Source organism: Neoarius graeffei, chromosome 5 (assembly GCF_027579695.1).
Source record: "Neoarius graeffei isolate fNeoGra1 chromosome 5, fNeoGra1.pri, whole genome shotgun sequence".
NCBI lineage: Eukaryota > Metazoa > Chordata > Actinopteri > Siluriformes > Ariidae > Neoarius > Neoarius graeffei.
The window spans coordinates 102061031-102089001 of record NC_083573.1 but is presented as its reverse complement, the minus strand read 5'-3'; the positions used below and the strand labels follow the sequence as shown (position 1 = coordinate 102089001).

The 27971-nt window shown below is 41.7% G+C and overlaps 1 long non-coding RNA gene across 1 annotated transcript; it reads right to left on the bottom strand.

The window, feature by feature from the left end:
- Window positions 1-62: 62 nt before the first annotated feature.
- Window positions 63-27161, bottom strand: LOC132887205 (uncharacterized). The gene is made up of 3 exons (XR_009654792.1): window positions 27112-27161; window positions 11012-11128; window positions 63-2747 (listed from the first exon to the last, which is right to left on the bottom strand). It is a non-coding gene; the product is annotated as an uncharacterized LOC132887205 (long non-coding RNA).
- Between the last annotated feature and the right edge of the window lie 810 nt (window positions 27162-27971).

The following is a 27971-nucleotide window of genomic DNA, read 5'->3' as shown; positions in this document are numbered from 1 at the left end:
GCTAACTGGACAGCATACAGTATGCTCAGTAGTGTTAAGTTGAAAGGAGTAAACACAGATAATTGTGATAGCGTGGATGATTTTAATGGAATAATAACAGAAGTTATGCATTCTACTGCATTACAGATTATTGGTAAGGGCAGTGGCCATGGACAGCGTAAAATGGTTCCTTGGTGGACAGATGACTGCAAAAAGGCTATACAGGAAAGGAACAAAGCTTTTAAGAAAGTTAAAGCTACATTTTCTTTTAATGACTTAGTGGCATACAAGAAGGCCCAAGCAGTTGTTAGGAGAGTAGTTAGACAAGCCAAGCGACAACAGTGGCAACATTTCTGTAGTAAAATAGGAAGGGATATTCAAATTAATGATGTGTGGAGTATGATAAGGAAGATGGGTGGGATTAGAAGGGAGTTCACACTGCCAGCTATAAGGTATAAGGATGAAGTCATGATCAGCAATGAAGACAAGGCTGAAGCATTAGCTAAAACATTTGTAAGAGTTCATAGCTCTGAGAATTTGACCCCAGAAGCAAGAGCAGCTAGAAATGAAATGTTAAGAGATCACCCTAACATATTTGATAAAAAGAATGATGGTAATGGAGCATTGGATGTTCCTTTTTCCTTATTTGAGCTGAAAAGAGCCTTGGCTGGGGTTAGAGCAACATCCCCTGGTAAGGATGAAATATGCTATAAGATGGTGGAGTGTTTAACCCCTGAAGCTCAGGAAATAATTTTAAAACTATATAATAGGGTATGGGAATCAGGGACCCTACCACTGGCTTGGAAGCACTCCGTTATTATACCTATTGGAAAACCTGGTAAAGATAAGTGTGAGGCAACTAGCTATAGACCCATTGCCTTAACATCAAATATGTGCAAAATTATGGAACGTATGGTTACAGACAGACTAACATATGTGGTGGAAAGCAGAAATTTGTTTACTTGCCATCAGAGTGGATTTAGGAAAGGAAGGACCACCATGGACCCAGTTGTACGTCTAGAAAATGAGATCAGGAAGGCTCAGACCAACAAGGAGCAAGTGAATGCAGTATTTTTTGATGTGGAGAAGGCATATGATATGCTGTGGAAAGAGGGTCTTCTCATCAAGTTAGATTCCTTGGGCATAGGTGGGAGAATGTATAACTGGGTGATGGATTTTTTAAGGGACAGGAGTATAGAAGTAAGGGTTGGGGCATCTCATTCTAATACTTACTCCATAGAAAATGGAACTCCCCAAGGCAGTGTATGTAGTCCTATTCTTTTTAACATTATGATTAATGATGTTTTTTCTGGAGTTGATGCTAGTCTTGGTAGGTCATTATATGCAGACGATGGGGCGCTATGGGTCAGAGGCCGTAATGCAGCATTTGTGCAAAAGAAACTACAAGTAGCTGTCAATAATGTGGAAGAGTGGGGTAACAAATGGGGTTTTCGTTTCTCTGTTGATAAAACCCAAGTAATGTGTTTCTCCAAAAAGCAAGTTAACCCTAATGTTCAGATTACTCTTTATGGGCAGCCAATTAAGCAAGTCTTATGTATTAGATTTCTAGGTGTGTGGATGGACTATAAATTAACATATGGAGAACATATCCAGAAGGTCATAACCAAGTGCAAAAAGGCAGTAAATATTATGAGATGTCTCATAGGAAGTAGCTGGGGTGCAAGTATGAGGTCTCTTAAGCACATCTATACTGCTTTAATTAGGTCAGCCCTAGATTATGCATGTATTACATATGGGTCAGCTGCAAAATCCCATTTGCAGAAACTGGATGTTATTCAGGCACAGGCTTTACGTTTATGTTGTGGGGCTTTTAAGACTTCACCAGTTCCAGCACTGCAGGTAGAGGTTGGTGAAATGCCACTTTCACTGTGACGATTACAGCTAAACATGACTTACTGGGCCACATTGCAGGGACACAGACAGGATCACCCAACTAAAGCAGTCCTAGAAAAGTGTTGGGAACATGGGCACAAGCAATATAATAGTTTTGGATGGATAGGAGATGGTGAAGCTGAGAAGTTGGGCTTGACAAAAATATCTCTGAGCTGCACAGTAGCATTACCAGCTACTCCTCCTTGGTTATTCCCCATGCCTACAGTAGATTTTGAAATTGCTAAGCTGTCAAAGCATGGTAACGAATATGGTGGGATGAATGCTATGGTGCAACAGTACCTAAGCACTAAATATAATGGAATGGTTCAAGTATACACTGATGGTTCAAAAGATCCAGACACAGGAAAGACAGGAGCAGCAGTATACATACCGGAGTTTGAAACATCACTTAAGCGTAGAACATCAGACAACCTGGCAGTTTATTCTGTGGAGCTGTTAGCTATTTTATTTGCACTGGTCTGGATAGAAGATTCTAAGCCAAACAGTTTTGTTATATGTTCAGATTCCATGGCAGCTTTGGTCAGTATTCTAAATTTTCAGTCTTCTTGCAGGCTTGACTTAATATATGAAATTTATCAGAGTTTATACAGTTTAAATCATAGGGATATAGCTGTAAGTTTCATTTGGGTTCCAGCACATGTAGAAATACATGGCAATGAAGTAGTGGACTCTCTGGCCAAAAAAGCCCTTCAATTGAGTTTGGGTGATTTAGGTGTGCCATTAAGTAAAAACGAAGTTAAAACCATAATCAAAACTAAAGTAAGCAAGTTATGGCAAAAACAATGGCATACAAATACAAAGGGGAGATTTCTTCACAAGATTCAGCAGGTAGTCCCTTCAAAAAGGCAGGGTAACTGGAACAGAAGGGGGGAAACAATAATTACAAGGTTAAGAATAGGACACACCGGCCTTAACCATGGTCTCTATGTAGTAGGAAAACATAATACTGGTCAATGTGCATCATGCAACCAAATAGAAACAGTGGAACATGTTTTGCTAGTGTCAAGCTTACAATACAGAAAGAGAACTCCTACTAGAAAGGGTCAAAGCATTAGGATACACAACATTAACAATAGAAGATTTACTTTCCTTTTCCACAGTTAAACCATTAGCATGGATACATATTATGACATTCCTAAAGGCTACTAGGTTATTCGAGAGAATTTAATTTCAATTTTTTATTTTTTTTTCACACATAAAGTAGGACTAAGCGTTGAAATCCCCATTGATGCTCCACACCCATAACAGTTGGTGGCGGTAATGCACCATGTTGGATGCCAACTGCCAATAAACATAAAGAAGAAGAAGAAGAAGAAGGTTGGAGGGTGTGCTTTGCTGGCATTTTGGTTTGGTTGTTTGGCTGTGTGCTGTTCAGGCCTTCACTGGGAGAAGGCCTGCCCAGCCCAGGTTTTCCTTTGTTCTTTCTCATTTTTCTTCTTTTTATTATTATTATTTAATTAAAATATTGCTAAAATTGGAACAACTGTGTGGACTCCCTTTTATGTTATGGTCACTTGAGCCTAGTGGTCGTAACATATGGGGGCTCGTTCCAAATGTTTGATAGTGGAGTTTGGATTAATCACTTGGTTTGTTTAAACGAAGTGCGGTAAGCTATTATGCCATGTGGTTTGTTGGGGGGGTTCGCATTGGTTGTAAAGCGATTGGTTACGTTGTGATTGATTTACATTGTGATTGTTAACTCTTTTGAAGTTTTTTGCGGAAGTTGTTTGACCAACCATTTGTTTTGTTTGATTAAGAGTAGAGTCGGTAAGTGTGTTTGGGCGTGCGTTACGGGAGGGCATAGAGTGGAGTTGGCATTTTCCCCAGTTAGAACGCGTTTGCGTGGGGTTTAAGCTACTGTGTCACTGAAGTCTGGGCGAGGGCACCGCCTTGGAAAACCGGCTGAATTGACTTTGGTCGGGACAGTACGGATCCAATGGTAATGGTGAGTAAATGATCCTTGTTCTTAGACTTAGTGTGAAGACAGGTTAGTTTAGTAGGGGGATAAATGTTTAGGGGGAAACTCCGGTGTTGTCCTGTTTACGTGAGTTGCATTACACTTTGCCCAATTATTTTGGATTTGTGGAGTAGTTTGTTACTTTTGGATACGTGGATACTTTTGGATTACTTTGTTTAGCCAGTTGCATGGTTAGATTAGTGGCACACCCCAGTGTCTATTTGTAATTGTTTGGATTTGCCATTGGCCAGTGGCGATTTGTTAATTGGTGATTTGTTTATTGTTGACGGTAAAAATGAGTACCTTGGAAGCATTTTTTGAAGCTCCCTCTGAGGCCTTGTTGGTTACCCTCACTAAGGATCAGTTGTTTAGTGTGGTTGATTATTATAAACTTGATGTAGTATTGCCAAAGGCAGCATTGAAGGATGAACTGTTGAATCTTGTTCGAATGAGATTGATTGAGAAGAATGTGTTTGGTAAACCAGCTTCATATATGCCGATGGTAACATCGTTGTCATATGAACAGCAAATTGAGCTTTTGAAATTTCAACATGAGCTAAAACTGCAGCAGATGAAATTGGATGACGAGTTAGTGCAAAGGAGGCTCGATAAAGAAATGGCTTGTAGGAGATTGGAAGTTCAGGAAAAAGAAAAACAACGTTTATTGGAACTTGAGTGGCTTAAACAATTAGAACAGGACCGTGAATTTGAGCACACTCGATTGCAGTTAACTGCTGAGGGCAGACTCGGCAGTCCGTCTACTTCGCAACCTGGTTTGGCCAGCATGATCAAGTTCCTGCCTAAATTTAATGAGCGTGATCCTGACGTGTTTTTCTCCTTGTTTGAGAACATTGCGGCTGAACAGCATTGGCGCGATGAGGAGAAAACATTATTGTTGCAGACCTCGTTAATTGGTCGTGGCCAACAAGCATTTGTGGCTCTACCCACCGCTGATAGAAAAGTTTATCAGCGCGTTAAAGCGGCGGTGTTGAAATGTTATGAGTTAATTCCAGAGGCCTATAGACAGCGTTTTCGTTCTTGGAAAAAATTGGACAAACAAGTATATGCTGAATGGGCAAGGGATTTAACTACTTTTTTTCAGCGCTGGCTTACAGCAGAAAATGTGGAGAGTTTTGATACGTTGTGCAATCTTATGATATTGGAACAGTTTAAAAACGGTTTGCCTGATCGTATAGCCACTTATATTAACGAACATAAGGTGAAAACGCCAGCAGAGGCTGCGGTTCTTGGTGATAATTTTTCTCTCACGCACAAGATTCCATCTCGTCTGTCTAGTTTGCGTTCGTACACTCGTTGCCCTAGCGGGGTTAGAGTGGACACTTCTGTTAATTCCAACACTAATGTAATGATGCAGGGTAAGCCGCCCGGATTTAATCCTAAAAAGGATTGCAATTATTGCTTTGGTCAAAACCACTGGAAATCAAATTGTCCAGTATTATTGGGGCATGATAAGGTGAAAAGCGAGGGAGGCAAAGTTGGCCTCTGTACCTCGTCTATTAAGCCTGCATGTTCAAAGAGCAACTTTAAAAAGACTGCAGTGAATTTGTTGGATCGTACCCAGTGTACAGCGTCAACTGATAATGTAACTCTAAAAGGTGATACATCTGAATTGGTGATTTCTAGTTTAGCGGATTATGCGCCGTTTGTTACGGATGGGTTTGTGTCTTTGCTTGGAGACTCCCGTCGCGTTCCAGTGAAAATTTTGCGTGATACAGGCGCATCAGAAAGTTTCATTTCCCAATCTGTTTTGTCCTTCTCTTCTCAATCTGACACGGGAAATTTTGTATTGATTCGAGGAATTGGTCTACAGTCATTCCCAGTGCCTTTGCACAAAATTCAATTGTCCTCTGATTTTGTGAATGGTGAGGTAGCCATAGCTGTTCGTCCCTCGTTGCCCATTGAAGGAATTGATGTGATTATTGGGAATAATTTGGCCCGTGATTGTGTTTTTCCTGATCAGGTTTCTCCATCACCAGTGGTTGGGAATAAAGCTTCTCCACTAGATGAGTCTGATGTTTGTCAAAAACATTTTCCAGATGTTTTCACTGCTTGTGCTGTGACGCGCGCTATGGCCCGTGCGCAAAATTCTAAGCTGTTTGATGCATCTAAGAACATGTCTACTCAAATATTTGTTCCCAAATTACCAGCACCTTTGTCTCGTTCTGACATTGTGGAAGCTCAAAAGAATGATGAGAGCTTACAAAAGTATTTTGATTTGTGTGAACAAAATAATGATTTGGACCACAGTTACTTTATCAGTGATGGTTTATTGCTAAGAAGGTGGTCACCTACTGCAGATGCTGTTGTGAGAGAGCAGGTTTTGCAGGTGGTGATGCCTGAAAAGTTTCGTGAGGTTGCGTTAAAAACAGCTCACGGTGAAACAGCGGGTCATTTTGGGGTGAGAAAAACCTACAATCAGTTGTTACAATATTTTTATTGGCCACGGATAAAGAAAGATGTTGCACGGTTTGTTCGAGCTTGTCATGTTTGTCAGGTTGCTGGCAAACCAAGTGTCATTAAACCTGCACCTCTGAAATCTATTCCATCCGTTGGTAATCCGTTTGAATATTTGATTATTGACTGTGTAGGACCTTTGCCCAAGTCTAAGACTGGATGTATTTATCTGTTTACTATTATGTGTCAGGCTACTCGCTACCCTACTGTATATGCTTTGAGGACAATTACTACAAGGTCTGTTATAAAGTGCCTGTCTCAGTTTATTTCAACATTTGGCCTCCCTAAGATCATTCAGAGTGATCGAGGTTCAAATTTTACATCAAAGACATTTGCTGCTGCTTTAAAAGAGCTCCAGATACAACATAACTTTAGTAGTGCTTATCACGCACAGAGTCAAGGGGCCTTGGAACGTTTCCATGCCACCTTTAAGTCTCTGTTGCGTACATATTGTATAGAGATGGGCCGGGAGTGGGAAGATGGTCTGCCATGGTTACTTTTGGCAGCTAGAGCGGTTGTGCAGGAAAGCACTGGGTTTAGTCCAAATGAACTAGTGTTTGGTCATAAAGTTCGCACTCCTTTGTCAGTCTTGTCCAGTGAATTAGATTCATCTGAACCACCACAAACTTTGTCTGATTATGTGTATGGTTTCCGACGCAGGCTACTTCTGGCTTGTAAGATGGCAAACGAGAATTTAACTGAAGCTCAGTTAAAAATGAAGAAAAATTATGACCGTAAGACTGAAGCTCGTACTTTCAACACGGGAAATCAGGTTTTGGCATTGTTGCCTGTTCCTGGTTCTCCTTTTGCTGCAAAGTTTTCGGGGCCTTATAGTGTTGTTCGTCAGGTGTCTGACACGAATTACGTGGTTGCTACGCCAGATCGTAGGCGTGCAACACAATTATGCCACGTGAATTTACTGAAGCCATACTATACATCAGTACATTCTGATGCTAAACCTGAGGTGTCTCTTGGTTTGTTGGCATCTACATTGCCTAATTCTCCTGTGGTGGGGGAAGAGATGAGGGGCCCTGATGATGCCATGTTACATGCTCATTTGAATAATTCCGAGATGTTGGCCCAGTTAGATGGACTTCTGAGTCAGATGGACTTGCAGCAGAGAGAACAGTTAAAAAGTTTAATTTTGGAGTTTTTATGTTTGTTTTCAGACATTCCAACCTGTACGTCATGGATTGAGCATGACATAGAAGTTGGTGATGCAGAGCCTGTCCGTCAGAGGTTTTACCGTGTTAGTTCTGAAAAGCGCAGGAGCTTGGATGATAGTGTCCAGTATCTTATTGATAATGGTCTTGCTGTACCATCATGTTCAAGTTGGTCTTCACCGTGTTTGTTAGTCAAAAAACCTGACCACACATACAGGTTTTGTACAGATTACCGCAAGGTGAACATGGTCACAAAACCAGACTCGTATCCATTGCCTCGCATAGGGGATTGTATTGATCAGGTTGGTGCAGCTCGGTTTGTTAGCAAATTTGATTTGCTTAAAGGTTACTATCAGGTACCTCTGACTTCTAGGGCACAGGAGATTTCTGCCTTTGTTACACCCAACGGATTATTTTCCTACACGCGTATGGTTTGCGCAACGCCCCCTCCACTTTCCAACGGCTCATGAATCGAGTCGTTGCGGGACTGGAGGGGTGCGCTGTGTATCTTGATGTGGTTTGTTATTCGGACACGTGGGAAGATCATCTTGCACGTGTTCGTTTATTGTTTGAAAGGTTTGCTGCTGCCAATCTTACTGTAAACTTAGCAAAGTGTGAGTTTGCTCAGGCTACAGTAGTCTATCTTGGCAGAGTAGTTGGTCAGGGTGAAGTGCGGCCTATAAGAGCTAAAGTCCTGGCCATTGATAATTTTCCACGTCCTGTGACTAAAAAGGAATTAATGCGTTTTTTGGGTATGATTGGGTACTATAGAAACTTTTGCCGCAATTTTTCATCTGTTGTCGCCCCTCTGACGAATTTGTTAAAGAGTTCAGCTAAATTTCTTTGGACTCCTGAGTGTGAGAAAGCATTTGAAAATGCTAAGGCTCTTTTGACCACTGCACCTGTCCTGTCTGCTCCTAAGCTGGAGGAACCGTTCCAGCTGCAGGTAGACGCTAGTCAGGTAGGTGCAGGAGCTGTTCTCCTCCAAAAGGATGAGGATGGTATAGACCAACCAGTTTGTTTTTTCTCCCGGAAATTTAATTGTCACCAATTTAACTATTCTATTATTGAGAAGGAGGCCCTGGCCCTTATTTGGGCACTCCAACATTTTGATGTTTACGTTGGTGGTGGGGTGCACCCTGTGGTGGTCTTTTCCGACCACAACCCTTTGACTTTTCTTTCGTCTCTGCAGAACACTAACCAGCGTTTAATGTGTTGGGCTCTTTTTCTGCAGCCCTACAATTTATCTATTAGGCACATTAAGGGGTCTGAAAATATTATGGCCAATGCATTGTCTCGGGCTCCTGATGACTATTAGTGGGATGTTTTGTCTCTTCTCTGGCCTCTGATTCTGTGTCGTAACTTGTGTTTCCTCTCTTGCTATCCAGGCGCCGGGATTTGCTGGATGGAATGCAGTTTGGGGCAGGGAATTTGGGTGGAGGGAGGTGATTTGTTGTGGTGTAGGTGGGGTATCTATAAAAAAAAAAGGTATTGGGTGTACTGGGTTTTTTGGGGATTTTGGTTATGGATAATAGATTTGTTAGAGTGAACAGAGTCCCAAAGATGGGTCTCTGTCTTTTGGGGGGGAGTGATGTCACGCCCAGCTTGGTCATGCTGAGAGTGCTTACTCCACCTTTTTGATATATTAATCTTGAACTTGTTCTCTCTCCCCCTCCCGACCTTTAGGAGGAGCTGTTTGGTATCTTGTCACTTTGGCCAAACAGGCGGAACAGTTCAAATACAGCCTATGGCTGTCAGGTTGGAGGGTGTGCTTTGCTGGCATTTTGGTTTGGTTGTTTGGCTGTGTGCTGTTCAGGCCTTCACTGGGAGAAGGCCTGCCCAGCCCAGGTTTTCCTTTGTTCTTTCTCATTTTTCTTCTTTTTATTATTATTATTTAATGAAAATATTGCTAAAATTGGAACAACTGTGTGGACTCCCTTTTATGTTATGGTCACTTGAGCCTAGTGGTCGTAACAATGCAATAACTATACTTCAAAAAAGAGCTATAAGAATAATTCATAGTGCTGGTTACCGAGATCATACTAATTCACTATTCTTAAATTCAAAATGTTTAAAATTCAGGGATATTATAGAATATAAAACTGCCTTAGTAATGTACAAAGTAAGGAATTATAAAGTACCAAGGAATATCCAAACAATGTTCTCGGATGGGGGGGGCTATAATTTTAGGGGGAAATTGAAATTTAAAATTCGCAGTGCTAGGACAACGTTAAAAATGTTCAGTATTTCTATTTGTGGATTAAAGCTATGGAACAGTTTGAATATGGAGCTCATGAAATGTACAACTACAGTATAAACCAGTTCAAAAAAAGGTATAAGGAACAGATCTTTATGAGGTATAGGGAGGAGGAATTACAATAACATTCTATTGATAATATAAGTGTATATGCAGTATGTGGGTATGGGTACATACGGAGATATATATATATATATATATATATATATATATATATATAGTATAAAATGTGAGTATTTTTGTGTTATATATATATGCATAATTGTATATAATAAGCATAATATGCATAATTATGATATGGGTGTCTGTGTACATATGGATGTGTATAGTTATAGGTATGTGTGTATATATACATAAGTATCTGTATATATGTATTGTATGTGTATATATGTATAACATAAGTATCTGTATACATGATTTGGTCGATATTATACCATGTTGGTATGTCTTGGTACGTTTTCTTTTTTTGTTGATTTTGTTTTCTTTTGTATATATAGTTTATTATGGTGGAAAGTGATGTTTGATTAGCGGTGGTATAGAGGGTTAGGATTTGATAAGTTATTTACTTCTTCCTAATCCTTTCCGAACATTATGTTACTGCCTTGTGGCTACGCTATTCTGTTTGTTTATGACGATGTATTGATGATTGCATTTTTTTATTTTGTTTTTTTTTGTTTGTTTTTTATATCTTCTTTACTGTTCAGAATAAAGCAACCAATCAATCAATTAATCTGGTCACCATACGGCAGATGGATCTTTAGGTGAAGAAAGGATTTTATTCAGGTAAACAGGCAGAGGTCAGGTGATAATTAGAGAAGTCTAGGCAAGAATAAATAAACCCAGAATATCAGAAAAACTAAATACAAGGCTTGGTAAGGTCAGGAATGACACACTGAGCGTTTCCTTTGCACTGATCTGCTGAAATAGTGCACTGTGGTAATCGTGAACAGGAGAATGAAATCAGTAACCTGGTGACTGAGCAGTGAGGTGTGTGCTGGGTGCTGTAGTCCATGGCGGCCATGTTTGAAGACCACTGTGAATCATGGGAAGTGGAGTTTTGAGTGCTGGCAGGTGCAGACGTGACTAAAGCTCAATAATGCACAATATCTATTGGTGTTTATTTAACAGTGAGATCCAGTCCACTAATTGGACAAGCGGTGTTGGACTGAACAGCAGCAGGACTATGAAAACTAAATTGAGGGAAAATGTGTACATTCTGAATTTTGTTGGTGAGAAAAGAACAAGAAACCTCCTCACTATACTGACCTCAGATCAGCAGGACTATCTCTGTCTCTGAAGTTATATGGGGGGTTCATTGACCGGTCACTCTTCATGGACACACAGCTGGGTTCTGGTGAGTCTGATCTCTTTCCCTCCATCATTCTACAACACAGATATTATTACAGACACAAATTAAGGGAAGTGTACATGCCATAGGTCGCGTTAACCGACAATTGTCCGTCATTGACGGATTTTTTTTTAGCTATGACGGAAAAATCTGAAGGCCGTCGGTCATGTTGACGAATGTTTACCGTTACCATTACCAATAACAATAATAGCCTAATAATAACAATAATAAAACATAATGAAACACACAGTTGAAATTATTGGCAAGTTGTGGCAGAGTTTTCTTACATACAGTATACATAGTCTTCACTGCAGTCACTTTCAATCTGAGCCGACGTTGCGGCAGTCTTGATGTTCAGTGCATCGGCTGCTCATGTATACACTGCAGCCACTGCGCAAGGCTGTTCCCCCATTCCTCCTCACCGCGCTCTCACTTTTCTAACCACTAGCACAGTGAGATGGATTAATGTTTCCCTTCTCTGCAGAAGACACGTCATTTTTGCTATTAAAAAAAAGAGATGCATTGGGTTGTTTGTGTCGTTTCCCTGCCTGTACGTCTTAATGCAATAGCGCGCATTTAGGCTAGTTGTTTTCTTGTTTTTAAAATGAAACAAATGTCGATTTATTGTATTCTTCCCCAGTAAGCTTAGGAACATCACTGCTCGAATATCTGCTAAACTATCATTTTAATGAGAGCACGGGTAGACAAACTAACATTTAAACATAACTTCGTTTTATTTAAGACCTTCCGTGTCAGGTTCCAGGCTCCGCGGGGTGCAGAAAGAGCGCATGCTGCAGGATTTCCTCCCTATGAAGAGAGTACTAGCAGGGTCGGGAAATCCAACTTTCAGAGGCTCTTGCCGGCTTCTGATCACTTCCCTGGGAGAAATGTTTCCCGACTTCAGAACTTTGGCTGAAGTGGCGCTGGTTATTCCAGTCTCCAGTGTCGCAGCAGAGCGCGGGTTCAGCCTTCAGAATAAAATTAAAACGTCAATGAGAAGTCGTCTGTCCGAGGAAAAGACGCAAAATTTAATGACAATTGCCTCGGCAGCAGTCTCCGTTGACGACATTGATTATGCACAAGCGAGCTCCCAATTTAAATCCATGCGGGCCAGAAGGAAAGTTTGAGCTCACGCAAACAGGTCAGATTAGATTGTCACTTAAATCGTTGTAGTGGACTGTTCATATTTTAACTGCAATTGTCTTGCTACGTTGTAAAATAACATTGTTCAGATGCCCGTTAAGGCACAACAGCCGCAATGTTTTTAGCGGAGGGAAAATGGGTTCACAAGTGACCGAACGTCAGGATCTCTGTTCATCTTTTTGCATCATAAATACATAAATAAATGATTAAATAATACAAGCTTGTTCTGTGAATTAATTTTTAAATGAAAATGAGTCCATGAAAACGCAAGTTATTAAATATATAGCATTTATAGCCTATATACATTGTCATTTAAAAGTTTAAATAAAATGACAGATAATGATGGACAATGACGGAATTTTTACGACCCTGTCCGTCAAAATGACGGACAATGAAAAAGTCTAACGCAACCACTGGTACATGCTAATATAATATGGAGTGGATATGGGTGACTGTATATCCAGTTTGAATTAACACAGAACCTCTTCAACAATCTTAATCTAATAAGCAGAAAGTAACACAAGATTTCTGTATAAAAATAAAACAAAGCCTGATAAAGCCCAGCAATTCAAAACTGAGGAACATTTATGAAAAGTGACATTAAATGCCTTGTTATTTGGTGTCAGATGATCAATCTGCCTCCATTGTGATTAGTTTTAATCTCATGTCATCATGTGTTTATACAGACCCCTCTGAAAGCGCTGGAACAGCAAGGGCAATTCTTCTGTTTTTCTCATTTACTTAAGACTATCTGTCCCAATACTTTTGCTCACTTGACCACTGGGTGGTCTGCCTCCAAAGGTGTCATGTTCTGTTGTTGTTTACTTGATGTAAAGATCAGGAGATGAAGTTGAAATTCTGATCTATCGGCTCATATTCATCTTTTGATCTCAAACCTAAAATGTGTTCAGTGTAAAGCAGAAACAAAAGAATTGTTCTTGCTGTTCCAATCGACCCCTTGGGCTGTTCCTAGGACCCCTTGGGCTGTTCCTAGGACCCCTTGGGCCCTCCACAAGATTTTCTGTTTCTCGTGTGGCCCCATGGAAAAAATAATTGCCCACCCCTGCTCTAGGGACTATATTCACTGCTTCTGAGTAACTAATCCCTTGGGTAGCTGACTTTCTGAACTTCTTTGGCTCGTTTACTAAACTCGCAGCCCTGATAAGCCGCTGTGCTCACCTCCACAGTTACAACACCGTCTGTAATCCTTATCACAATCGCCATACTCGTGCTCTTCACCACATTTACTACATCTCAACTTAGCTTTGCATACAGCTGCTGTGTGACCAAATCTTTGGCACTTGTAACAACGGAGTGGTGGCGGGATGTACAATTTAAGCTCATAGCACATGTACCCACCACACACCTTATCCGGCAACTTCTCCTCATCAAATGCGATCATTACAGAGAGGCTGTCACAAAGTTCACCGTTCCTCTTTGTCCTAAGTCGTTTAATTTCACTCACTTTTACATTCTTAACACTTCCTTTTAGTGCATCTGTAGTCACATTAGCTGGGATTCCAGTGATTACACCTCTAGTGAGTTTCCTATTAGCTTTAGTGCAGGGCTTTTCAAAGTGTGGGGTGCGCCTCCCCTAGGGGGCGCCAGAGTTCTTCCGGGGGGGGCGCAACGTGAGGAAAAATAAACCAGAATAAGTTACTATTGCGGACATTTAGCGAACTTCAGCTAGCCTTTGCCAGAGACAAAATGGATCGATTTTTAGTACCTAAAGCTACAGTGAGTGAGGAGACAGAGTCTGGGCCAAGCAAAAAAAGAAGGAAGTATGACCAGTTTAACAAACATTTTATACTGTTCCCCTTCATACCTTCTTATTGAATCAGGTCTAGAATCCTCACGCTCAGATTTTTTCCTCTTTTTATTCCGATAATAATAATAATAATAATAATAATAATAATAATAATTTCTCGCTCTGTTGAATCCTGTGCCGTCACTACCATCCTCCATCTCCTGGCCAGTCACAGCCCAGCCGGGCGGCACTCAGGAGCCAATACTTTCAGAGTAATACTGAAATTTTTTAATACTATTAAAGCTTTAGATGGAGAAACTCACCGGGTTTTAGTCCTGAAAAGGATCGTTTTCTCCTCGGCACTAAATGGAGCTGCAGACTTTCACTTCCTGCTCTGGGAGAACACACACACACCCATAGATTTACATAGAAGACTAGATTCCTCACCATAGATTTACATAGAAGACTATCCTCACCGCGTATTCCGGAACGTCCGCACAGGGCGGCCATCTTACCACAGACAAGCTTTTCCACAGAATTTGCGGTACACTGAGGTAAACTGAGGTAAGACCATTGAGGTGCTTAAATGTTTATACTCTTATCTCGCTGAAATTTTGACGTATATACAAATGGTTTGATTTCTTAAAACATTATTAATGTGGTTGTAATTCTGAGTGCTTGAACATGCTAAAATCGTACCTTTTCTGCGACACGCAGTATGGTATTGACAGCCACCACCACACTCTGCTAACACTGGTTGTGTCCCTATTTTTTAAGCTAATGCCACTTTTCCACTACCAACGCGGCTGAGTTGGGCTGAGCCGTGCCGTGCTGAGTCGAGCTGAGCGGGACTGTTAGGGTTGCATTTCGACTACAACCGCACTGAACCGTGCTGGCTGGAAGTGGGTGGACACATTGGGTGGAGTTAGCAAAAGTGGGTGGACGTCACGTGATGTCGTTAGGCGGCGCAAACAGTGACATCAGTGACCTTTTAAGCAGTAGTCTTATGACCCGGATAGTGGTGCTTCGAGCTTTTACACGGATTGGAAGCAATAGAGATCTTGCAGTCACGTGACCGGAAAGTATACAGCCGCCATCTTGTCGGTAAAAAACACCGCTGAATACTGCTGCACTCGTGTACAGAATGGATCAATTTCAACCGACGGACTACATGGCTCATTTTTCTAATGAACAGATAACTAGATATATGTCTAAAATAAACGATCTACAGATTAGTGACCCTTATGGCTTACCAGACGGAGTTTTCACGACCGGATTTTGAACTGCCAGCAGAATACCCGGACGTGTACCTCATCAACTTTCTCTCGCTATTCAGTGGTGAAGCACTGCGTGCTTATAAATCTCTGGATAGTTATCTTTACAGAAATTCAGGATTTGTCAGCGACTCAGATGTGGCATCTTGTAAACAAGAATCCTCATTGGACGGGTAAGTCACTTAAGTATTGAGTATAGCACTGACCAGCCGATTATAGAATAGAATAAGGTAATTCCAGCTGTAATTCCAAATCGTCCGTGTTGTTTACCATGGATCTGGCGTTGGAGAGGTAGAGGCTTAGCAGTGGAGGTTTGAGTGGCTGTTTTCTGAGCTTAGTCAACAGGCCGGCTCTGCAGCCTCACTTTTGCTTCCGCTCCCGGTGCCGCCTCCTTCGCTTTGCTTCTGATAACAATCCACGGAGACCCCGCTGGTCTCGCTATCTTGTCCGGAATGTTGTGCATGCGATGGAAATCGCTACAAACCGTCATTTTCTGCTGGAAACCAATGTCCAGTAAGTCCATACAGTTGTAGTGGATATTGAAGTCCGGTACAGACGAACAACACGCAAAAATACACACAAAAAACATAAACGTGCACAGGTAGGGAGAGCTTGTAGCCGCAGCCGTTGTAGTAGAATTGTATATAGTAGGGTTTTCCAGAAGAAAAGGTAGAAGTAAAAGCAGAAGTAGAACCAGAAGTAGAAGGCGGAAATATGGCGTTTGACCGACAAGATGGCGTCTGTCACAATCTGGATCGGCTGTGACGTCACATGCAAGTGCTCCATTGATGGCAGGAAGCAGAGGGCCTTGACGAGGATTTGGGCAGGAGCCCACTCAGGAGGATATTTGTTTTTCTATGTAACGACGTGTCAGGAGAACATCTTAAGATAATATTATGTTTTCGATAATTTAGGGGATGATATGGGGTTTTCAGATAGTATGGATAGTGGGGGTGAATAATTTCAGGTAGTTAATCATAGGAAACGGAAAGAAAGAAGTAAATCTCTAAGTACGGGGAGTGAAGGAGAGTCTCGGCGTTTGAAAGAGAGGAGAGTTGGAGAATTTAATGTAATTGTGAAGCTGAGTGGCAATGGGGGCAGGGGAATAAATCCCATTAAATTGGCTGAGCTATTAGGTGAAGAAATTGGTAGCTTCCAACATGCAATATCCCTCACCAATGGCAGGATTCTTGTGGAATGTAATTCCAAATGTCAGCAAGAAAAAGCGCTTGCGCTAAAGTCATTAAAGAAGTTTGATGTGGAGGTTTATGTACCCGGGACACGCACAAAGGCAAAGGGGGTAATATATGGAGTTCCTTTGGGAATATCAAATAACGAAATTATGCAGGAGATAAACAGCGAAGTGGTTGTTGAAGCAAAGCGAATTCAAGTAACGAGGAATAGTGTAAAAGTGGATAGTCAAACAGTGGTATTGACATTTAATTCGCAAACGATCCCACGCCGAGTACAACTTGGATACCTGAGCTTTCAAGTGAAACCTTATATCAGACCTCCTCTCCGATGTTTTAATTGTCAGAGGTATGGACATGTTGCGGCTGTATGCAGAGGGAGAAGGAAGTGTGGCAGGTGTGGTGCGGATCATAGTTATGGGGAATGTGAACCGCAGGCTTCTCTTTGTTGTCCAAATTGCGGGGAAGAACACAGTGCAGCATACAAGGGGTGTCGTCAGTACGTGAAAGCGGTGGAAGTGCAGAGAGTTAGGACTAACCAGCGAGTGTTGTATGCAGAGGCTTTGAGACGAGTAAATATTCAGCAAAATGATAAGCAATATCCTCAAATGTCCCCGCAACCCCATCGGCGTCGCCAGGGGTATTTTACTGGGGCACGTGCCCCAGTATAGATCTGTAGTGCCCCAGTAAAAAAAATCCAGTGACGAAACGCTCTGAATTTTAAACTTGGGAATAGCTGCAATTTAATTAATTCATAACGTGGGGTAGGCTAACCGATGCGCGAAGAAGACCATCTACAATGCTTTTACATTGGTAGTTTTGGCTGGCCTCGCGCACACTAAGCAATGTGAAAAAAGTGTGCGCGTGACATGAGTAACATCTTGGTTGCTATGGGGACCGCAGACTCCAGCAGCCCTCAGATGCAATGAAATTCAGAGCAGGGGAAACCATCTCTCCGTGTTTTTCAACTGTTTACAGGTTAGTAGACAGTAATTCCACTGTCATTTTTGTAACACACACACACACACACACACACACACACACAGTGGTGCTTTTAGAGGCTTTTGGATTGTGTTTAGAGATGTTCAATGCTGAAAATGCGTGTGCTTACAAAGATATGTTTGGTGATTTAAAAGGTATCAAGTGTGAATACTGTTGGCCATTAAGTACTCTTGGTTGAGTTTAAAAACTCGGCGGTGTTGTATTGTATGTTAATATGTTCTTTTACAATATTACCAACAGTATAAGTATTACATTGCTATTATCACAAATGTTGCAAATATTCATACTGTTATTATTAAATGATTGACCTGGATTCAGTGTCCTCGTAATCATTTTGAGTTTTACAGCTCTAGTGACTAGTTTTAAGCAGGCCGTTTCTAAATATAAATATCAATATATAAATATATATTACATAAAATATAATATATATTACATAAAAAATATAAATATAAATATAGTGCAAAATTTTTAGCTCGCGCGCTTCGCGCGCTCGCATACATTTCCTGTGCCCCTTTTGTGCCCCAGTATGGTCTTGGGTCTAGTGACGCCCCTGCGCAACCCCCTAGAGTGCAAATTGTGCACACTCCACCTGATGACAGCATTATGGTTCAAAAGATTGACTTCCTGCCATTTATTGCTGATGTGGTTTCAGGGTCTAAGTTTTTAGGTCCAAAGAATAGATCAGACGTGATTAAACTTGTCTCAATCGCAGCGGGGAGATATCTGAAAATGAGCGTCACTCCCGAATCTCTTTTCCAGTTTCTTAAAAGTGGCGAAAACCGCACAATGTCGCAGAGTAGTGAAGTAGCTGCAGCAGGAGAGGGGTAGATGCCCCTAAACGTCTTGCAATGGAATGCCCGTAGTTTAATTGGGAATGGGCAGGAATTTAAAAGACTTATCACCACTAATGACGAGGTATTTCACATTATCTGTGTCCAGGAGACATGGTTGAAGCCCATTTTAGATTTTGTGCTGCCTGGGTATGTCTCTATTCGTAAAGATAGAGAAGATAAACAAGGGGGTGGTTGTGTAACTTTTATTAAAGATGGTATAGAATACCGGACCGTGCCAATTGTTTCCAATTTAGAGCTTATTGTTACGGAAATCTGGACTGACACAGGAAGAGTCACATTACTTAACTTTTATAATCCCTGTCTGCAGTTAAATGGGCATGAGCTTGAGGATGTACTTAGGCAAGTACGCTCTCCTATTATATGGACCGGTGACTTTAATGCACATAATGTTTTATGGGGAAGCAACAAGACAGATGGGAATGGAGCACTTCTTGAATGTCTTATGCAAGATTTTAACTTGGTGTGTTTAAATACTGGACAACCTACAAGGATCCAGCTAAACTCATTAACTATGTCCTGCTTGGATCTTATGATAGTTACGGGTGAATTAGGAGGTAAAAGTGAGTGGGAAGTACTTGGTTTAAACAGTATGGGCAGTGATCATTTCCCAACTAAGGGGACCTTTGGCTTGAGGCTAAGGGCTGAAGTAAATAGGGTAGGAGGAAGATTTAATTTCACGAAGGCAGACTGGGAGAAGTTTGAAACTTTGTGCGATGACTTTCTATCTGACCTTAGGGATGGAACAGTAGATGAGAGGAGCAACGCTTTTACAGGGGCTATCTCTGCAGCAGCAACAGCCGCTATCCCCAAAAAAGGTAAGGGACTGCAGAAGAAAATGGTTCCTTGGTGGAACAAGGAGTGTGATGAGGCTATTCAGAAAAGAAATAAAGCCTTCAGAGTGCTGCGGAGATTTCCAACACCTGAAAACTTAATACAGTATAAATATTGTAGGGCTCTGGTAAGAAAAGTTATTAAAACTGCAAAGAAAAACAGCTGGGGGGAGTTTTGCTCCAGTCACGGGATACTCCTGTGTCTTTGCTGTGGTCCACTATAAGGAAAATTAATGGGGTTGGGAAAAAACCCAGCCCCCCTGCTCTGTCTGATGGAGCGGACTTAGCTGTGACCTCTGCTGAAAAGGCGAATATGTTAGTGGAACACTTCAGAAGGGTGCACAGTTCTGATAACCTTGAAAAGGAGAGTAGGGAAATAAGGGATCAGACTGTAGGTGAGTTTGCAATTCCCCAAGAGTCACTGTGTAGTGAAGTGAATGTTTACTTCTCCTTAGAAGAGCTAAAGAGAGCTATAGCTCGAGGTAGGAATACAGCCCCTGGAATGGACAACATCTACAATGAAGTGTTTAACCATGTCTCTGACTTTGTGCTAGATGAACTACTTAGCCTCATGAATGAAATTTGGAGGCAAGGTAAGCTACCAAAGTCGTGGAAGCATGCTGTCGTCATCCCCATTTTAAAGCCTGGTAAGGACCCTAGTTCTCCATCCTCGTACAGGCCCATAGCCCTTACCTCTGTTCTGTGTAAGATAATGGAGAGAATGGTGACTGACAGATTGGTCCACTTCCTTGAAGTTAAGGGGGCACTGGTAGATCACCAAAGTGGATTCAGGAAGGGTAGGAGTACTATTGAAAATGCGGTTGCTCTGGACATGGAAGTCAGGAAAACCTTTGCTAATAAAGAAATTCTTATTGCTGTCTTCCTAGATATTGAAAAGGCATATGACATGTTATGGAGAGAGGGCCTTCTTTTAAAGCTATCAAGTTATGGTGTTAGTGGGAGAATGTTCAAGTGGATCAAGACCTTTCTAGAAGATCGCACAATCCAGGTAAGAGTAGGTGCAACTATCTCAAATGCAGCCTTGGTCGATAATGGCACCCCCCAGGGCAGTGTGATCAGCCCGGTACTATTTAACGTCATGATTAATGATATGTTTGCTGATTTAAACCATGGGACTGGAAGAACATTATATGCAGATGATGGCGCTCTGTGGTAGAGCCCTGCACTCCCGCGGGAGTCCCGCGGGACCCGCCGCAAAGCAGTGCGGCGCGGAACAAATTTTGAAAGCTCATTGCGGGCGCGGGCGGGACCGGAAGTGCACATATGCGCGCGCAGGCAGGAGCGGGAGTGCACATATGCGGCGCGGGCGGTAGCGGTGATGAGCTGCAGTCCCGCTAACTAAAAACGTGTTTGAAATAAAATTTATAAATTATTAATTTATGTCTATCATATATATTTTGTGCTGGATATTTTATTTGGCATTAATAAAAACATTTTAAGATGCCTAAATTTGCTGAGAGAGTCAGATTGCCAGATTGAGTGAGGAATGGCATCTTAAATTTGCCATTGATCACCCTAACGGGAAATCCTTTGATCACTCTAATGACTCGCCGTTCACACCCAGCCTCCACTAACATGATGCCTCAATGACACCTTAGATGAGCTGGTCATCAGAATTCTGATTCTGATCCAGGAGAGGATAAATAACTCTCGTTCGTTTCTCGATTCTTTTTCTCTTCTGTGTTTGAGATCTCCGATCATGGCAGAAGAGCAGAGCTCCTCTACTGAATCTCACAGTGCTTCAAAAGTAAGTGCTGGTTGAAAAAGAGGTACATTTACCGTTAAAAAGTCAAGAGTCCTGAAATCGGACATTTGGAAGTCGTTCTCACTCGTGTACGACGCGGATGGAAATCAGCTGCCCTTTGCTTGCTGTGATAAGTGCCAAAAGGTTCTGACATACAACGGCCATAAATCAGGTAGTTAGAAATGCTTAACAAATGTAAACTGGGTTAGCCTAATGTTTTGTATGGCTGAACAAATATACCAAATTTCCACTTGGAATTACGTGCTCGCCTGTCTTTTATTATTATTATTATTAGTGCTGTAAAAAATGTCGCGTTATTATCGCGTTAACTTGACTCAATTTTAATGGCGTTAATTTTTTTTTATCGCGAGATTAACGCTCTGTGACATGATGTAGGTTTTTCAAAAGCTTTTGAAACTAGTAGAGATGGGATTTATGGCTCTTTGATGGGATCCGCATCTTTGTGATCCGTTCTTTGAAAAGAGCCGTTCAAAAGACTGGCTCATTTGGCTCTTTTTAAATATTTTTTCAGTTTTAAGAAGACAGCGTCTGTAAACTCAATGCTATCCCAGAAATCCTTCCTGTAATATGCAAATTTGACCGCCTCTGATTGGACAGCGCGACGCATCAACAGGCAGAAAAAGTGTAAAAGTACGAAATGTGTTAAGTGAGATGAAACAGTAAAGATCAGATTCAATGCAATATTTATCAACGAACAACCTAAAGTTAATATAATAGTGTACTTTATATTATAATCAAGCATGTCAAGCCTACCGTCACTGTGTAACCTGACTCTCTCTGATTAAAGTTGTAGACTAACTCAAGCAGGAAATCATTTCACTGAGTGAAGTGGAAGAAGAGTTACTCCTCATGCTAACTCTGCTTTACAGTAAAACAACACCATGGGTACAAAGCAAATCCATTCACTTTTTGATGCTGATCAGAGAATTACAATGGTTTCTTATGTGATACAAAGTGTGTGACTCGCGATTAAATGTTTTAATCGCTTGACAGCACTCATTATTATTATTATTATTATTAGAGACACTACATGCTGAATTCAGAAACAAGGTAAATAATAACAAACGTGAACTTCATAAGCCTGACACCCATAAGCCTGACACCCATAATCAAAAATTGACCTAATCGTAGCCTGATAAATAGTCAAAAGGGTGCTCTTTTCTGCACCCCAAGAGAATCCTGTCAAACACCGCATAACATTTAAAACCTTGCTGTTTTTAGCTACTACTTCTGAGATATGAGTGTTCCAGTTGAGTCTGCTATCAAACCACATTCCCAGATATTTAAAACAGTCTACCCTTTCTATGGGAGTGTCATAAAGTGTTAAGGTACCATCCCATTTTTTCCTTGCACGACTAAAAACAACACGTTATGAACTTCACGTTTGTTATTATTTACCTTGTTCCTGAATTCAGCATGTAGTGTCTCTAATAATAATGAACATGAGCTGTAGATTTTTATGCTCAAATCCACTCAAAGTAGGGGGCGGGGCACTATCACGCTGTGTCAAGACAAGAACTTTCCTGAGAAATAACGCGAACGTCTGCATCATGCGGGATTTGCTGACGGGAGCGGGACAAAATATGGCAAGTGCGGGCGGGAGCGGGACTGAAAATCATAATTCTTTGCGGGCGCGGGCGGGAGTGTGACTGCACAATGCGGGCGCGGGCGGGCGCGGGACTGAAAAATCCGACCCGCGCAGACCTCTACTCTGTGGGTCAGAGGAAGAAATCTATCTTTTATTACTAATAGAATGCAAGGAGAACTCAAATCTGTAGAGAAATGGGCTGGGAAATGGGGTTTCAAAATTTCTGTATCCAAGTCAGAATATGTTGTTTTTAGTCGTGCAAGGAAAAAATGGGATGGTACCTTAACACTTTATGACACTCCCATAGAAAGGGTAGACTGTTTTAAATATCTGGGAATGTGGTTTGATAGCAGACTCAACTGGAACACTCATATCTCAGAAGTAGTAGCTAAAACCAGCAAGGTTTTAAATGTTATGCGGTGTTTGACAGGATTCTCTTGGGGTGCAGAAAAGAGCACCCTTTTGACTATTTATCAGGCTATGATTAGGTCAATTTTTGATTATGGGTGTCAGGCTTATGGAGCAGCTGCAAAATCTGCTTTGAGAAAGTTAGATGTCGTTCAGTCCAAGGCCCTTAGAATATGTTGCGGTGCATTTGCCTCCACATCCACTTCTGCTCTTCTTATTGAAACAGGAGAGAAGCCATTAAAAATAAGAAGAATCCAGCTTTCAGTTCATTACTGGAATAGACTCGGGGAGAAATCTAGCATCTGCCCTGCAAGCTCGATTTCTACGGATTGTTATGAATTTGCTACTGAGCAGGTAAGGAGCCAGCCTTTTATCAAGCAGTGTATGCAATGGGCCAAAGACTGTAATCTACTTGAAATGGTCCCAGTGAAGAGCTCTTATTGGGGCTCAATCCCGTTTGGCTGCTTCTCTCATTTCTAGTTGATTTTAGGTTGCATGAATATAAACACAATGATGAGGTGGAATTTTGTAGTGAGTCCGCAGCTGAGTATATTCGGCTTAACTGGAACTCATGTCTGCAAATATACACAGACGGATCCAAAGACCCAGATTCAGGGAAGGTAAGCTGTGCTTTTTACATCCCACAGCTAAATGTCCAAAATGGGTACAGGCTCAGTGACAACATTGCTGTCTTCACGGCAGAATCTGTGGCCATTATAAAAGCCCTGCAGTGGGTAATGGAAGTGAGACCTAACAGTGTAGTGATATGCTCTGACTCTTCTTCAGTCCTGCAGTGCTTAAGAGTCCATTCTTCAAACGCTAGGCCTGATCTAATTATGGACATTCTGATGAGTGTGAATGAGTTACATAAATTGGGTTGTGATGTATCTTTTCTATGGGTTCCTGCCCATATAGGCATTGAAGGGAATGAGGTGGCAGACAAACTTGCAAAAGAATCCTTAAAAAAAGACTCAATTTCTGCCCCAATTAGACCAGGGAGAACAGAATTAAGGAGTAAGTTGATGGAGGGGGTTATTCGAACGTGGCAATACCAATGGGATAGGGATGTAAAGGGTAGGCATTTGTATGCAATCCAACCGTCGGTCTGCTCACAAAGCATTATATCTGGGAATAGGTCTGAGCAAGTCGTATTGTCCCGTCTCAGATTGGGGCACTGTGCCTTAAATTCAAATTTACATCTGATTCATAAACATAGGGATGCATTATGCGATGTTTGCAAAGTTCCTGAAACAGTTTTCCACAGTTTATTAGAATGCAAGATGTATAGTGAGTACAGGCATACACTGATAACTGACCTATCCAGCTTGGGTGTTACCACTATTACCCTCCCTGCTCTGCTGCAAGTGAAGGATCCAAAAGTAACTTCATGCCTAATTAGATTTTTAAAATCCTCTGGCCTTTTTGCCAGAATATGAGACTGATGGTCTAGTAGTGGACATAATTATCCTGTAGGTGGCGGTAATACACCGAGTAGTGTCTAATCCGCCATTTCACTTACAAGAAGAAGAGGCAGTTGGCAACAGCTGGGTTGTGACTGGTCAGGAGATGGAGGATGGAAGTGGCGATTCAGGAAGTGAGAGAGGAATGTTTGAGTTTGGTGGCGCCAATGCTGAACAGAGCGCCCAGAGAGTCTCTAGAAGCGCCCAGAGAGAATAAGATTCTTGGACGCCCAAGTGAGATTCTTGGGCGCCCAGAGAGTCTTCTAGAAGATGAGAGATCTCTCGGAGCATTACCATATAACATGTTGTGGATGTGATTGAGTTGTAACTGTTTGACTCGGAGATGGACTGGCAACTAGAGGTCTGCGCGGGACAGAATTTTCAGTCCCGCTCCCGCAAAGAATTATGATTTTCAGTCCCGCCCGCCATATTTTGTCCCGCTCCCGCCCGCAAATCCCGCATGATGCAGACGTTCGTGTTATTTCTCATGAAAGTTCTTGTCATTGGCTTGGGGAATTAAACATGCTGAGCTTAGCTGAGCTCTCTACTGACCGATCCTTCACCTAGCGCACGTAGTGAGGGTGCGCGTTGCCAGGCGGCATGCGCAGCTGAGGCTTTACAGAGATACCCAACACACTTACCAAAATCTACAGTGGATATTAAGAATATTGTACATTGCACATAGCTTATATGTCACTCCTCACATTTACATTCTAGGAAATACAAGTAGGCCTATAAGAAATTAATATAATTTAAAGACACAGCGTGATGGTGCCCCGCCCCCTACTTTGAGTGGATTTGAGCATAAATATCTACAGCTCACGTTCAGGGGTGCGTTTCCCAAACAACCAACCAAGTTAGCATTAAACCAATATGGTACGATGCAAGTTTGAACTAACTAACATCCAAAAAACGACCGTTTCCCAAAGCTGTAGTACCAACTTGGTCTGAACCAAGTTGATTTGAACCAACACAGTTCAAACCACGATGTTTTCAGATGTGTTCGGATGGTCTCGTTTATTGTCGGAATTCAGAGAAACAACCCGAAGTTGGCTGACAGTGCGAACGGCATTTCACCATTAAATGACCGTTAAGCCAAATTTGGTGCGTCCATAATCTTCCCCTGATGCTTGCAACTTGGTGTAGATGTTCATTTAGGCTAATATAAAATTGCAATACCCCTCATTTGGAAATCACGCGTAAACAAAAAGGATCTCCATAAATTAAAGCATCATATACTAGTTTTGGCTATAAGGCTATTTGCCCTGATTAAAAATAGCTAAGCAAACTGCTGTGAGATGGCACAGATAATGTTATGTAGATCTACATGTTGTGTATTTATAGGTGGCATTGTTAGGTTTATTGTAAGTTTATTGTTTAGACTCTGACATTCTGCTGACACATTCCAAGTTGAGCGCTGCATGCGCTCATGATTGACAGCTCTCGCTTTGCGCACTCGCACTCCCACTTCAGAGTCTGTGGCATTTTTAGTTAGCGGGACTGCAGCTTATCACCTCTCACGCCCGCTCCCGCATTGTGCACTTCCGCTCCCGCCCGCTCCCGCATTGTGCACTCCCGCTCCTGCAATGAGCTTTCAAAATTTGTCCCGCGCCGCACTGCTTTGCGTCGGCTCCCCCGGGAGTGAAACAAAAGAATTTTTTTTGCTGTTCCAATCGACCCCTTGGGCATGACATCACGCATCACATGATAATTCCACCTGGGGGACAAACAGACACCATCTTTCGTGTAAGCAAGACTTAATCTGTCTTAAATATGGTTCATTTTTGCACTCTTTTTGGTTGTTCAAACAGAAAAATAGATAAAAGGTATTACCGTCTCCCTGCTCTCAAGAAAAATGTTGACAAAGAATTCACTAATTGATCAAATAAAAAATTCTTTAAGTATTAAATACATGCAGTCCAAGACAAGACATAGTACGAGACATAACTCTAACAATATTCAGAATTAAAATTAAAAATTCTTGACACTGGATTTAAAACTATGCAAAACATTTCTGGACTCTGACTTGGTAGTTGGTTCCAGGCAGTGATGGCGGTAAACCTAAATGAAGAACGGACAAATGACTTTACAGAAGGAACAAAAAGGGACATGGGACCTGAACAGGTATTATGGCGAGTATTCCGAACACTTCTAGAAGATGAGAGATATCTCGGAGCATTACCATATAACATGTTGTGGATGTGATTGAGTTGTAACTGTTTGACTCGGAGATGGACTGGCAACAGCCAATCATTTTGTTTTGTGTAACCTGAAGATGATTCTTACAAGTATGGACTTGTCTGGAAAAAGTCTTTACACAAAGAAGGGTTTGTGGCTTTGGTAGTGTGTAAGTGTTCTTCCGTGTGTTTCCTCTTCAGGAAAAAGAAGGTCTGTTCCAACATGGCGCTAACGCTCACCCACAAATCTGCACCATCACTCCAGTCGCTTCGAGGGATTTTGTTGGGATCATAACCGCTAATAAACTCTCATTTCCGCCGATATCTATCCTTTGCTTCTTTCTGACTAAGATTATCCAAGTAATCCGGTAGCAGAGCTTTTTTAGCTGCAGTTTTCTTCGGACAACAACAACAGACGCCGGACATCTTCACTTGGCTTCAGTCTGTGAACAAAGTTCGCTTGTTCCCCAGGCGACGGGGGAGAACGAAAATGTGACGTCACTGCAAGGGGCCAATACTTTCAGAGGGTTCTATTAAAGCTTTAGATGGAGAAACTCACCGTGTTTTAGTCCTGAAAAGGTTCGTTTTCTTCTCGGCACTAAATGGAGCTGCTGACTTTCACTTTCACTTCCTGCTCTGGGGGCGGAGGGAGGATACACACACACACACACTATGGAGATCCAGGGCCTCCTGATCCTCCTCTTCTTTATTGTTTTATGATAAACAGCTTTTAGGTTCTTTACCGCCGCCTTCTGGACTGAAGTGTGAACCAGAATGTTTTCTTCACTATTGTGCTAAATTCTCCTCATAATTCCTGTATCATTTAAAAACCTAAAAATAGCCCAATATCCTACATTATCTGACCTCAAGTGCAGCATCTCTCTGATTCCTAGTGTCATATGATTCATTTGAAGCGTCTCTTTAAGTGTCTGTCTCTCTTGTTGATATCTCGGACAATCCAACATCACATGCGCCACCGTTTCCTGAAGTCCACAATGTTCACATCTTCCATTAACATGCTCATCCATTATGTTCAATGTACTGTTCAGAGCAGTGTGACCAAACCTCATCCTTGATATAATATCTTCCTCCTTTCTATTTATATCGCTTCCTCTCATTTCTCCGACTTTCTTTTGAATGCGGTAGTAATATCGACCCTTATTTCCTCTATCCCACTCTTCCTGCCATTTCTTTCTTATTTCTGTCTTGATTATACTTTTAACCTCAGCCTTACTATATTTTACATCCATATTTATTTCTCTTTTTCTTGTTGCTCCTTTTGCATACCGATATCTGTCTGCCAGCTCATTTCCCTCCACACCACTATGTGCAGGAATCCACATGAATTTAACTTCCACTCCTGCTCTTTTAATTCTGAATATTGTTAGAGTTATGTCTCGTACTATGTCTTGTCTTGAA